This window comes from Hippopotamus amphibius, chromosome 14 (assembly GCF_030028045.1).
Source record: "Hippopotamus amphibius kiboko isolate mHipAmp2 chromosome 14, mHipAmp2.hap2, whole genome shotgun sequence".
Lineage (NCBI taxonomy): Eukaryota > Metazoa > Chordata > Mammalia > Artiodactyla > Hippopotamidae > Hippopotamus > Hippopotamus amphibius.
In genome coordinates, this window is record NC_080199.1 from 67,269,197 (window position 1) to 67,282,151 (window position 12,955).

General features: G+C 36.8%; 1 protein-coding gene and 1 non-coding gene across 2 annotated transcripts in view; both read left to right on the forward strand.

The window, feature by feature from the left end:
- The window catches only part of TRPC4 (transient receptor potential cation channel subfamily C member 4), a 184,184-nt gene that overhangs the window by 54,226 nt on the left and 117,003 nt on the right, over positions 1 to 12,955 (forward strand). The window lies entirely within an intron of this gene.
- On the forward strand, positions 6,738 to 6,810 carry TRNAA-CGC (transfer RNA alanine (anticodon CGC)). Its single transcript has one exon. It is a non-coding gene; the product is annotated as a tRNA-Ala (tRNA).

The following is a 12,955-nucleotide window of genomic DNA, read 5'->3' on the forward strand; positions in this document are numbered from 1 at the left end:
AAAGCTAATTCCATTAACTGAGATGGAGACTATAAGAGGGGTTTATGAGACCTGCTTGGATATACTCAGTTTTCAATGTATGGACGTTGACATCTAGGAGATACTTGGAAATTTTGGACTTAAGAAAGGGATCTGGGATTGATGTACAGATGACAGGAGGACATTGAAACACATAAAATCAGCTGACTTCCTATCACCCTGACATTGATTGTCTCTCCTTTCCCTCATATATTGTTTAAATGCTTATGATGGTTAGCACGTTAAAATCTCCTCAATTCAGCATCTAATGAAGGCATTTAGGTTTTGCCAGATAAACAGATTGGCATAGATCATTAAATATTTCTTTTCCTATTTAATGTACCGCTTAATCAGCATATTAAGTTCTTAGTGTTTTATTTTCCTTTTGACTAAAAAGTGGAAAGAGCAATACTTACTTTATTTTTTTCACGTAGTAGACAGCACAGAGAACCTGTAGTTCTCCACACTAGGCAGGAAGATGGAACATGATGTATTCCTGCTGGGACTGCTCCCTTGCTGGAATCATTACTCTGATACTCTCTGGTGATTTTACTGACCTTTTCTTTAACCTCCTCAGTACCTTATTTCTCTATAGGGAATAACCGACAGTGACTTCTTAGCCCTCTTTTTCAGTCAATTGATTGGTTACTTGACTTCTCATTATTTCTAGCAGACCTCTCTCTTTGATGTCTTCTAAGGCCAGACTCAATTTCAGTTTCAGCTGCTTCGGTAAATGTTTATCAGAAACAGAACTTTCTTCTTCATTCTTCAGTTAGACAGTAGTACTTAGTCTTCAGTATCATCAGAATTTCTGGGATGACTTGTTAAAACACTGTGTGTGTGCTGGAACCCACCCCAAGAGTCTCTGATACAGCGGGTCTGGAACAGGCCCCTGGAACTTGTGTTTCTGACAAGTACCGAGGTGATGCTGATGCTTCTGGTCTAGAGACAAGACTTTGAGAAACAGTGACTTAGAGGATGTTGAAAGTTACAGAATACCTATAGCTGTATACCTTATGTTGGGTGTGTTGGACTATACCATGCTAACCTGGCTTTCAGGAGATGTCAAATAATTAGCTGAAATATGAATGATTAAGTGGTATTTGATATGTGAGAATTTCCCAATTTCACTAATATGTGTATTATATTTTCCCTTCTTTGGGAAAAATACTTTTGCTCAACATTGCTTATCAGTTCAACAGTTAAGATCCTAGAGTATTTCAACTGAAGAAATTTTGGTTTGAAAGCTCTACTAAAAAGCGTACCAGATTTTATAATTTTGAGGGATCTTGGAAATCTTGGAGATCATCTAATCCAATCTCTTCATTTTACAAAGGAGGGCAAGGACGAGGGACCCAGTGGCCTTTGGGATTTAACCTGATCGAAAGAATCTATACATTAATAGCTAGCAACCAATCCAGCAATAGTCTGAATGATGACCGTTCATTGAGCTTGTCACCAGGCCAATAGCTCTGATAACAATTTCGTTTGTATCCGCTCATTTAATCTTCACGTTATCCTGTGAAGGTCGGTGCTTTTGTTCTCCTCTTTTATAGATGGGGAAATGAAGGCACAAAAGAGTGTAAGTGACACATCCCAGATCACAAAACGAGGAAATATCGGTGCTGGAACTCGAGAGTCACAGAGGATAACCACCCTGCTGTCTGGCTCTAGTCACTGTACCAATTTGAATAGGAATCATTTAAATGATTAGTTAAGTATCCTAATTTAGGATATGGGTTAGATAAATTTAAAAGAGCCTCTAGAGCTACATGTTTAGGCTGTGCCTCTATCTTGAACATTACAATGCCATTTATAATTTACTTGCTCAATAGATACTGTCATTAGAAGTCATTAGAAGCTGTGAAGTGTCAGGGAAGAGAAAGCTGAGTGACAGAAATGCTGATTTCTAGCCCTGTTCAACAACTAGTCTCTGAGAATCATCTGAGCTTTGGGTTTTTTTTTGGCTATCAATTAGAATCATAGAACCAATTACCTGCTCCTTAATGTCTGGTGGTGTTAAGATTCTGTAAAAGTGTTTTATAAGGTAGCATGTAATAGCAACATAATATACTATTATTACTGTATTATGCCATAACCTCTGTCTTCCTTTTGACATACAAACATACGAATAATACACCGTACGCTGAAGAGATGGAGTTCAACATTGGCAATTTACCCTCTTGAGTGCATGACTTCCTTTTCATTTGAAAAATGCAATTATTGGAAATAGACACCCTGATCAGGGACAGCAAAGGAGAATTTAATTGTTTACTTTTTTTTCTTTCCATCTCAGTGCACGTAGGGGATTTTAAAAAATAATTTCTGTAGATGTACTAATGCAATTTGTGGCTTTAGAAACAGTACCTATTATGTAATCAGGAAGTCAAAGGGTGAAATAGTAGATTGGCATTGGCAAGTTAATGCAAATATACATCCAAGCCAAAATATACTTTGCTGACTAAAAATAAGGGACATGTTTTAGCTGATAGGGATATTAATAAATATAGCCTTGGCTACCGGGATCAAGTTTACTTTTATCTCTTGCATTCATTTGATTTTCCTTATTGGACTTCGGAACAAGTAATTTACTTTCTTCAGTCCCATGAACTTCATAAGGTCCCTATAACATGTCATATATGCTAAGACAGCCTGTAAGTCTAGTCTTTAGAGCTGCCCCTTGAAGAATGAAAACATTTCAGCTTCCTCAGTGGTTAACCACTTGAGGTTACCCCTTTCTATCTGCTTTTGTACATCCTGGATATTGACAGTAAGTGAAACTAAATAAATGTATAATAACCATAATCTTAGTTACTATCAAAATTCAGAGACAGTGAGAGTGAAAATAAGAGCGCGAGAGAACTATAGTAAAGTATTAAAGATGTTTTCTCCCCAAAATTCTTATCCTATTGTGAGACATAGCTAGATAAATCATCAATTATACTTTATATCTGGATGTAAAATAGCAATAGAAAAGATGTTTATAATATTGTCTAAATCCACCATTAATGAATATGAAAAATCTGAAAATTATCCCCAAATATGATCTTTATAATATAAAGTAGAATCCAATATAAAATATTTTTATTAAAAAGTAATTTGGAAGTCTAAAAATTAAATTGAATCTTATTATTCCACAGCAGGAAATTTAAGCGCTATTACCACATAGAGCCTAGATTGCCTTTAGTCAGCTGGCAGTTGGCAATCATGAGAGATCTGAATAATTCTGCCCTAAATGGAAGAATTTTTAAAAGACCGACTACGTTACACTGTTAATATGATGAAGTAGCTTAAGATAACTGGTCATTCTGACTCATAAAATAATTCACGTTGACATTTTCTTCTTCTTGAAGCCCAGCGAATTATAGAGAAGTAATCCTCCTGAACTGTGTTCTCTTGTTCTTTCCTCTCAGCATCTCACACTTATTATGAAAGTAAAAGTAATCATCACCATCATTAAATACGTTTGGAACCCACAAGAGCAAAAGGCCTTTAGCTCCTTTTGAAACTCAAGTGAAAAAAACATACAAAAAAAAACAATCTCAAGCATTAAAGCTCCAAGCATTGAGGCATTTCCATCCCACAATGAGAAAATACAAGACAAGGCCCTTATTCTTTGTGGACAGCGAAAGAGTGAGAGAGTAGAGAGAGAGAAGTGGCTATAAATCCTATTTTACAATCTCAGGCAAATTATTTGAGCCTTTTGGGCCTCAACTTTCCCATAGAGAAGAGGGGAATTATAGTCCCTGCTCGCCAAGTTGTAAAGATTGGATAGTTAACGCACTGATGTGACTGGCATTAACGCCAAGTTGTAAAGGTTGGGTAGTTAACGCACTAATGTGATTGGCATTAAGAGAGCTCAGTACATGCAAATCCCTCCACCTTGATGTCATTTGAGCATTTTACACTTATTCAATTCAATGTAACTAAAAATGCATATGTGCCTTGAAGAGGCTAAAAATCACTCAGAGCAAATGCCTTGTGAAGTGTTAGCACTGGTATGAAGAGTGAGTTTATGTTAAAATAATGAGCTTTGGTGAACAGGTTTTTGGGGTCATTTTATTAAATCCCCCCAATCCGTTATAATGTTGTGATTAAATCTAAAAACAATAACTTGATGTCTCAGTAAGCAATGTATCAATCGAACTTCATTAACTATAATAATGTAAAAATTAACCATTGAGGAGAAACTATGTCATTTAACAACTGTATTCATTGAATAGATAAGGTGTTCATATAATTGGGAATTTAGAAAATACAAATTATGATTACATTATCTCATAACTGTTTTCAAAATGCCCTTTCAACCTCCTGTATTTACTTCTGCTCTGATTAGATGCAAAGAGAGTAAAGTTTCTATTGCTTTAATATCTGAAACACAAGAAAATGAGGTTTGAAGTAATGTAGAATTTTAAATGGTCTTTTCAAGAACCAATTTTTCAAGCATTTAGAAGGGAAGAGTGTTCTCATTTTTATTTCCACAGTTTATTCTTTATGCAATAATTTTCTGGTTCAGGTAACGTCTACATGTATCAGTATTCCAAGATTCTAGGGCTGGTTTTAAAGTCAGCAAAAAAAGCAGTCTGCAATTGTTTGTAGAGTCCACATTGGTTGCTTAGAACCTTTAACAATTGTTGAAGCAGTTATTATTAAATAATAGGGTTAAAATGAAGAGTAATGCATGAGTACATGAGTAAGGAATAGAACAAACTTCGGGGCTTTGTTTTTGTTTTTGTTTTTTGACTGTCCAGTATGTATTTTCACATTTATTTAATGAATTCCTCCCAGTTGCACTGAACCATTATAGATAAGGAAATTGAAACTCAGAGAAATTGAATAACTTGCCTGAGGGAAATTTGAGTGTAGGTTTCTCTGTTTTCATGGACTTTACTCTTTCTTCTCCAAACTGCATGGTTACTTTAGCAGTCGGATGTCTGGCAATCTCAGCCCTGCAGAACATGCTGCCTCCTAGGAGCAAAATTTGGTCCTAGAGCAGCATAGAAAGATCTCTCCAGGACCTCGACTCCTCGGGATCATCCTGAAATTCCTTCAGCCAGAGGCTCCCAACCAAATCTTTTAGTACTTTAAAATGACTCATTTAACAAAACTGGTCATCTGATTCCCTCGATTTCTCCCAAATTCTTGTAGGAAACAATTGGCAGTGATAAGGACATGCTGGTGGCACAGTGAGAAACTGCTGGGGAGAGGGAGGTGATTACATGTCAAGCCATGTGCATTTCAATATTGCCCTGTGGTGGGGTCTGACACAGAGGTTGAGGGACTCAGAGAGGACCTGATGGCTGAGATTCTGCAGAGATAGACCCTCCCTCCTAGACTGGAGGAGGTTACTCTGCAGACAACACAAATCCTTTTCCTATTTACGTGTGAGATAAATTATGAAGCCCTGATCGAATTATCAATAAATATCCCTTTCTTTGCTACCATCATATCTTGTCCACCTCTTCATACCTCTTTATTATGTTGAAATATGTACACTTTCCCCTACTTTGTGAACCTCACAAACCAACAAGTGTATGTGTGTGTGTATATATATATATATATATATATATATATATAGACCCTCCATATCTGTGGGTTCTGCATCATCCTTGGATTCATCCAATGGCAGATGGAAAATATTCCGCCTGCCCCCCCAAATTCCAGAAAGTTCCCAAAAGCAAAACTTAAATTGGCCTTATGCAGGCAACTATTTAAATAGAATTTACATTGTGTTTACAACTATTTACATAGCATTTACATTGTATTAGGTATTACAAGTAATCTGGAGATGATTTAAAGTATAGGGGAGAATGTGCGTGGGTTATATGCAAATACTTTACCATTTTATATAAGGGACTTGAGCATCCTCGGTGTTTGGTATCCAGGGAGGGGGTCCTGGAACCAATCCACCACAGATACCAACAGACACACACACACATCCACACATAAATACACACACATATGCACACACACACCTTCATAATAGAAATAGTGGAAAGTGGAACTGCTTTTGTTAAAATCATAGGCAGTTTCTTAGGTTTGGAAGAGATCCTGAAGGTTATCTGGGACAGTCACACATGCAATGTTTATTATTTGTGCCAAGCACGAGCAATATCCAATCACTTTCAAATGATTTTAATGCTCACACAGATCAGCCTGATTCAATATGGAAGGAGACTACTTATACAAGGGCAGGAATATCAGGAGGTGAGGGTCATTGGATGCTATTGGAGGCCAGTCACAAATACATAGTGAAATATTAACATTAGTGATCTCTGGCTATTGGGATAAAGTGCATGCTTTTCTTTTTTTGTGCTTTTCTGTCTTTTCTAAAATCTCTAGAGTAAACTATATTATTTTTAAATCAGAGAAGAATATGTGTCTCTATCTATACACATATCTATATGTATATGATGTACAGGCACAGTTATCTTGGAGAAACTGGGTGTATATGTCATCATCCACCCTGACAGACCCAGCAGATGTAGAATCACTATATTGTTCTTGGTAGAGAATCACTGGCTTCTGCTCCTTCAAATGCCCTGAAGCAGAGCAGCAAGGATAACAACTCACGATGAAGAGACAGAGGTCTCTTTCATCTTCTGAAGAGACTGACATCTCCTGGAGAATGGTTTGGGTGAGCAAAGAGTCAGTAAAGGAATCGTGTGTTTTCTCATTTCTTCTCTTCATTCTACTATCTTTAAAATTTCCTTGGGACTTCCCTGGTGGTCCAGTGGTGAAGACTCCGTGCTCGCAATGCAGGGGGCCCGGGTTCAATCCCTGGTCAGGGAACTAGATCCCACACACCACAACTAAAAGATCCCAAGTGCCACAACTGAGACCCAGCACAGCCAAATAAATACATGAATATTGAGAAAAAAGAATATATAAAATTTCCTGGCTGCCTACTGTGGGTGTTTTTTAAAATATGATCACATAGTAGCGGTTGACTTCAAGGAATCTAATCTAGCAATCGATTGCAACTTCAAGATAAATAAAAGTAACGATATATAATATGTATCCTCATCCATTTTGGTTTTTATACAATATTGATTTTCCAGTTGTATTTACATAAATATTTTTGTGGGAGTAAGGGATAGTGCTTACTGTCTAAGAATTACCCATATTAGATTATACAGACACAAAAACCGAAGAAACTTAACATCAATAAAAGAAGAAAGAAACCAGTACCATCATATTTCTGTGAAATGATAGTAGTGTATAAAAAATATTCAATAGATTTGGAAAGTGAAACATGTTGACATATTAGAAGAATTTTTTGTACAGAATAATATATAGAAAGCATACATTTCACCCTAAGTGGAATCAGTATGAAATATTTTTGCTTTGCACACATATAACTGTTAGCTTTATCAATGAAATGCTTAAAATTTTTTAAAATTTATTTGCTAATTTAAATATATATTACATGTTGCTAAACATACTTCTCTTGCATACTTTATCCTAGAGTATCAGAGCCCATTAATCTTTTCTCATCATCTGAGGAGCCTTTGATTCTTCTGGTCTGACCTTAAATTACCAGCTTTAGGAAAGACATTTCAACTATATTCTATTTAGTGCTTTTCAGCTTAAACTTAATGTTTGACTTGCAGGTAGTGTTCATTAAATCATGTGTTCTAGCACCTATTTTGGATAACATTTAGTTTACTATACCATGTTCTCCTTAACCCAAGTCTACGCTGTCTCGATCTCTCAACTAAAAAGCAAAGACTCAAGTTTAAATTTGTGAAATCAGAGAGCAGTTTGGTATCAAACTGACCCCACATCGCTCTCCTCCTTCTCCCCACTCCCTTCCCCACCCCACCCCCAACACACAGACTCCTGGAACCATTACTTTATACAGATATGAAGAAAGTGTAATTTAGAGAAGTTCAGGAAACTTGCCAAAGATTACTGAGAGTATTCATCCTTTTTTTAAAAATAAATTTATTTTATCTTATTTTATTTTATTACTTTTGGCTGCATTGGGTCTTTTTTTTTAATCTTTATTTATTTATTATTTTGGGGTGTACACCAAGTTCAATCATCTGTTTTTATACACATATCCCCGTATTCCCTCCCTTCCTTGACTCCCCCCACCTCGAGTCCCCCCCACCCTCCCCACCCCAGTCCTCTAAGGCATCTTCCATCCTCGAGTTGGACTCCCTTTGTTATACAACAACTTCCCACTGACTATCTATTTTACAGTTGGTAGTATATATATGTCTGTGCTACTCTCTCGCTTCATCTCAGCTTCCCCTTCACCCCCTGCCCCCCCAAACCTCGAGTTCTCCAGTCCATTCTCTGTATCTGCATCCTTGTTCTTATCACTGAGTTCATCAGTACCATTTTTAGATTCCGTATATGTGAGTTAGCATACAATATTTGTCTTTCTCTTTCTGACTTACTTCACTCTGTGTGACAGACTGTAGTTCTATCCACCTCATTACATATAGCTCCATCTCATCCCTTTTTATAGCTGAGTAATATTCCATTGTATATATATGCCACATCTTCTTTATCCATTCATTTGTTGCATTGGGTCTTTGTTGCTGCGCGCAGGCTTTCTCTAGCTGTGGAGAGCCGGGACTACTCTGTCGTGGTGTGCAGACTTCTCATTGCAGCAGCTTCTCTTCTAGAGCACGGGCTCTAGGCGCGCGTGCGGGCTTTAGTAGTTGTGACACATGGGATCAGTAGTTGTGGCTCACGGGCTCTAGAGTGTAGGCTCAGTAGTTGTGGTGCACGGGCTTAGTTGCTCCACAGCATGTGGGGTCTTCCCAGACCAGGGCTCGAACCCATGTCCCCTGCACTGGCAGGCGGATTCTTAACCACTGCGCCACCAGGTAAGCCCCCAAGAGTTGATTCATTCTTGAGCCAAGATTAAAATTCACTTTTTTGTGTCTAGAATCAAATAGAAATATGTATCATAAACATTAGTTCCAGCCTTAAACATTTTGTAGAACAAGGAAAAAATACAGATATAAATAAATGTTTTAAGGCTTAGTTTTGTGTGACAGGAAGTGTTTCCTGGGGGGAAAAGATCCGGTTTGAAATCAGACAGGTAGGAATCCAAGTCCTAGTTCCACCCCTTACTACTTGTGCGACCCAGTGGTGATTCTTTAACTCCAAACAGAAAACGGTGATGGCTACCTCTCAGTCCTGATGAGGATGAGAAACTGTCAATACTTCATGTAAAGTGAGTGCCTGGTGTGTTTACATTTGATTTAGTCGTGTTGCCATTACTATCACCACCACCATCATTCACTCACTTCAGAACCACCTGTGCTAATTCCATCTATGTCTAAACATTGACATTTGCCTCACGATTCTAAGTTGTCGTGATTAGGTTTCAGGTACACTGATGCAGACCACAGGAGGCAAACGTTGAATTCTGGCGATGAAATCTCGAAGGCAAGGCACCCTAAATATCTGCATGATGGTCAGGAGGATTGTGAATTGATGAGAGGTTGGATGGAGCCAGGAAGCTTGACTGTGACCTCAGAGATGTCCAGAAGTTAGAGAGAGGAAACAGACCAGGCTTCTAAGACTGCAGTGAAGTCTAAATAAATATAATCTAGCATGTTGTTAATCATCTGATACAATGTAGTTTCACTCTGACTACAAAGAAAGGAAAAAGATACATCATGATAAAAGAAAATGATCAGAGATGATCTCATGGAAGAATAAACAGGTTCCCTTAGGGATAATTTAGGGAGTATGTGTTCAGAAGAGACAGGTCCTTTAAATGCAATATTTTGAGAATAAATGTAAAACATCTCCTCCCACAAGTCACACACTGTTTCTTTTAATAAAGATAAGGTAAAGCAGATCAGGTTTGTTTTGACTACACTTAAGGAAAAGACTGCCACCTGGTGAATATTTGAGGCCTTTAAAAATACATTAGTATTAGTTTAAACATCTGGCATGAACTCAAAAACAATAGTCATACACTTTATATTATTTTTCTTTACTTTTCATTAGATTACAGTTTTGCACACCACCATATTAGCAGAGGTTTTGTAAGGCATCCTAAACATCTCAAGTTTCCGTGTAATTTATCCATTTTTACCTGATACAAGCACTTCTTTTACAGGTCACCTAATTCAGATAAAATATTACTAAAAAAAACAAGTAAACAAAAATTTATGAACCAGCATAATACACTTCTTTGGATTTCTTCTTTACTTAATTCTATAGCAAAATGACAAAAATGATATCTCGGGATCGTTACAATGCTGATACATTCCATTCTTTACAAATCTAATCCCAAAACCCAAGAGCAGGGGAAAGTCATTTTTCATTCTAATCTAACTATTGCTGTAGTCAGAGTCTGTTTTTATTTTCCCTGGGACGTAGCTTTTTCTGTGTATTTTATCTGAGGCATGAGAGATGGGGAATTAATCCCCAAAGTCGTCTTCTTCTTGTAGTAAGATGCTGGCCCTCTGCTTATCCTGATATATATTTTTGACACATTAAAGTGGACATTAAGGAAGTCTCTTAGCCGGTTGCTACAGAACTCATAAATTGTTGATGTCTTTCATTCTTGTATCTTAAAGTCTCAAGTTCACAGCTAAAAAAACTCAGTGGAGGAAAGAAAAAAAAAGTGATCCTTTCCTTTCACGTGTGTATTTCTCAGCACCCCGTCAAAAATCTAGATAATATTTTCTTTAGTTGTGAACAGAGTAAAGCTATCGTTCCCTCCAGAGGACTAAGTGCCCATCGCTTTTCTTTTGCCAAGAAAGCCCAGCTACGGGACTGACATGACTTAGCACCTGTCTTCTCTCATTAGCCTCATGCCGTCATTTTCTAAAATTTTTCCAAGCTTTAGTTCAGTTATTTTTATGCAATCTCAGAGGGGAAGTTTTGAAATACAAGTTATTTCCACAGCACTTTAGTTTGAGAGCTATGTTTTTATCCTGAAGAAACTGGATTTTCGTGGCCCTGCCTTTCCTCCGTAGTCAGCAACACAGTACATGACCGTGATAGATCATACTGTTCTCCTCGCTTACTTTAACTTGCTAATTCTCTTTCTTATTTATTTTTTAAATTTTTATTTTATATTGGAGTATAGTTGATTAACAATGTTGTGACAGTTTCAGGTGATTCAGTTATACATATACGTGTATTTATTCTCCAAATTCTTTTCCCATTTAGGTTAGTAAGCAGAGTTCCCTGTGCTAGACAGTAGGTCCTTGTTGGTTATCTGTTTTAAATATAGCAGTGGGTACATGTCAATCCCAAACTCCCAACCTATGCCTCCTACCCCCACCCTCCCCTGGTAACCAAAGTTAGTTCTCTAAGTCTGTAAGCCTGTTTCTGTTTTGTAAATAAGTTCATTTGCATTATTTTTTTTTTTTTAGATTCCACATATAAACGATATCGTATGATATTTATCTTTCTCTGTCTGACTTACTTCACTTAGTATTATAATCTCCAGGCCCATTCATGTTGCTGCAAATTATTTCATTTTTCTTAATGAAGCCTTTTTACCTTTAATTTTACCCTCGTGCTCGTGTGATTACAAATATAAATATAAAAACTCTTATTGTTGTATTTCAGTCTTTGAAAAACAAAATCGTTTTTCAGCCGCTTATACTGTGATGGTCTTTGTAGTTCATTTTCTTCTCAAACTTATGAATACCAGCCTATTCCATAGGCATATTTTACTCTTCCAACCAGATCAAATTTTAGTCCTGTTTTCTTCTCCTGGCTACGTAATACTACGCACATCCTAGGTATTAAGTAGCAGTTTGCCAAATAGATGGGTGAACATGGCAGATTAAAAACCACCAATGTCACTCGTGAAAATAAAGCAGACAAAGAACAATCTGGCAAGATAAAATTGAACATCAAGGAGCTTATAGGCTTTAGTGAAGGTAGCAGTTCTAATTTAGATCATGTTCAGAATGAAAACAAGATTATTAATGCCTTCATTATAAAATTTTCTGGGATTTTTTTTTTTTAATTCGGTCTCTATTTCACCACAATGCTGTGTAGGATTGTGAGGGAAGTATTACATTCTGAGATGCCTCGTCTCATCTTAAAAAGTTAAAGTTCTATGTGGAGCATGCAGACTTCCTTGAAGCAATTGCAATATTTCCATAAAAGCTTGCAACTGATAAAAGAAATATAAAGCACACTCCCAATTTTATGGGTATTGAGAGAGAGAGAAAGAGAAAGAATATATATCTGGGTAGAGAGAAAGACAATGTATATTGGGTAGTGGGATTTAGGGGGAATTTTGGGTTTCCTTTTGTACTTTTGCCGTTTTAAAAATCTTTAGGCAATAGGATATAAAGCTTTTGTAACAGGAAAAAGTCAATGCTTGTTTCAAAGAGTATAATGCTTCTGTGTATCACGACAGAGAAAGACCGTGAATGAGAAAGAAGTTATTAAATACATGGACAGGTTAAGCATAAATATAGAGTTGTTTCTTTGGAAGTCTTTAATTATAGTAATCAATGAAAGGGGCATAAAACTTAGGAATCTTATACCCATTCAACAGGCCCAATCTTTTAGTGTTCATAAATGAAATCTAACATTTTATTTAGTATTCTTAAATTTGATTTCCCATTATTAATAGAAAAAACCACGATTTAATAATTATCTGTTTTCATTTTTAATATCGTGCTTTCTCCTCCTTACATTTATAAATCACTCCAACTCTATCAAAGCTTTCTTCATATTAAGGTCACTCGATCCTGTGTGTAAACAGGCAATGCTGTTATTACTAAAAGTGAAGCTGGTGAATGATGTGCCAGAGGCTGCCAAGGTCACATGACTTCTCAGCTTTATCCTCTCTGCTCCTTTCGAGGTAACTTATCTAACCTCACACCCACTTCATAATAGCCAGACATTCAGGCTACCTACCTAGCACAGCCTTACTAACTTGTAGCTGTTCATATCTTCTTAGCTGCAACTATGGGTTTCATATTTT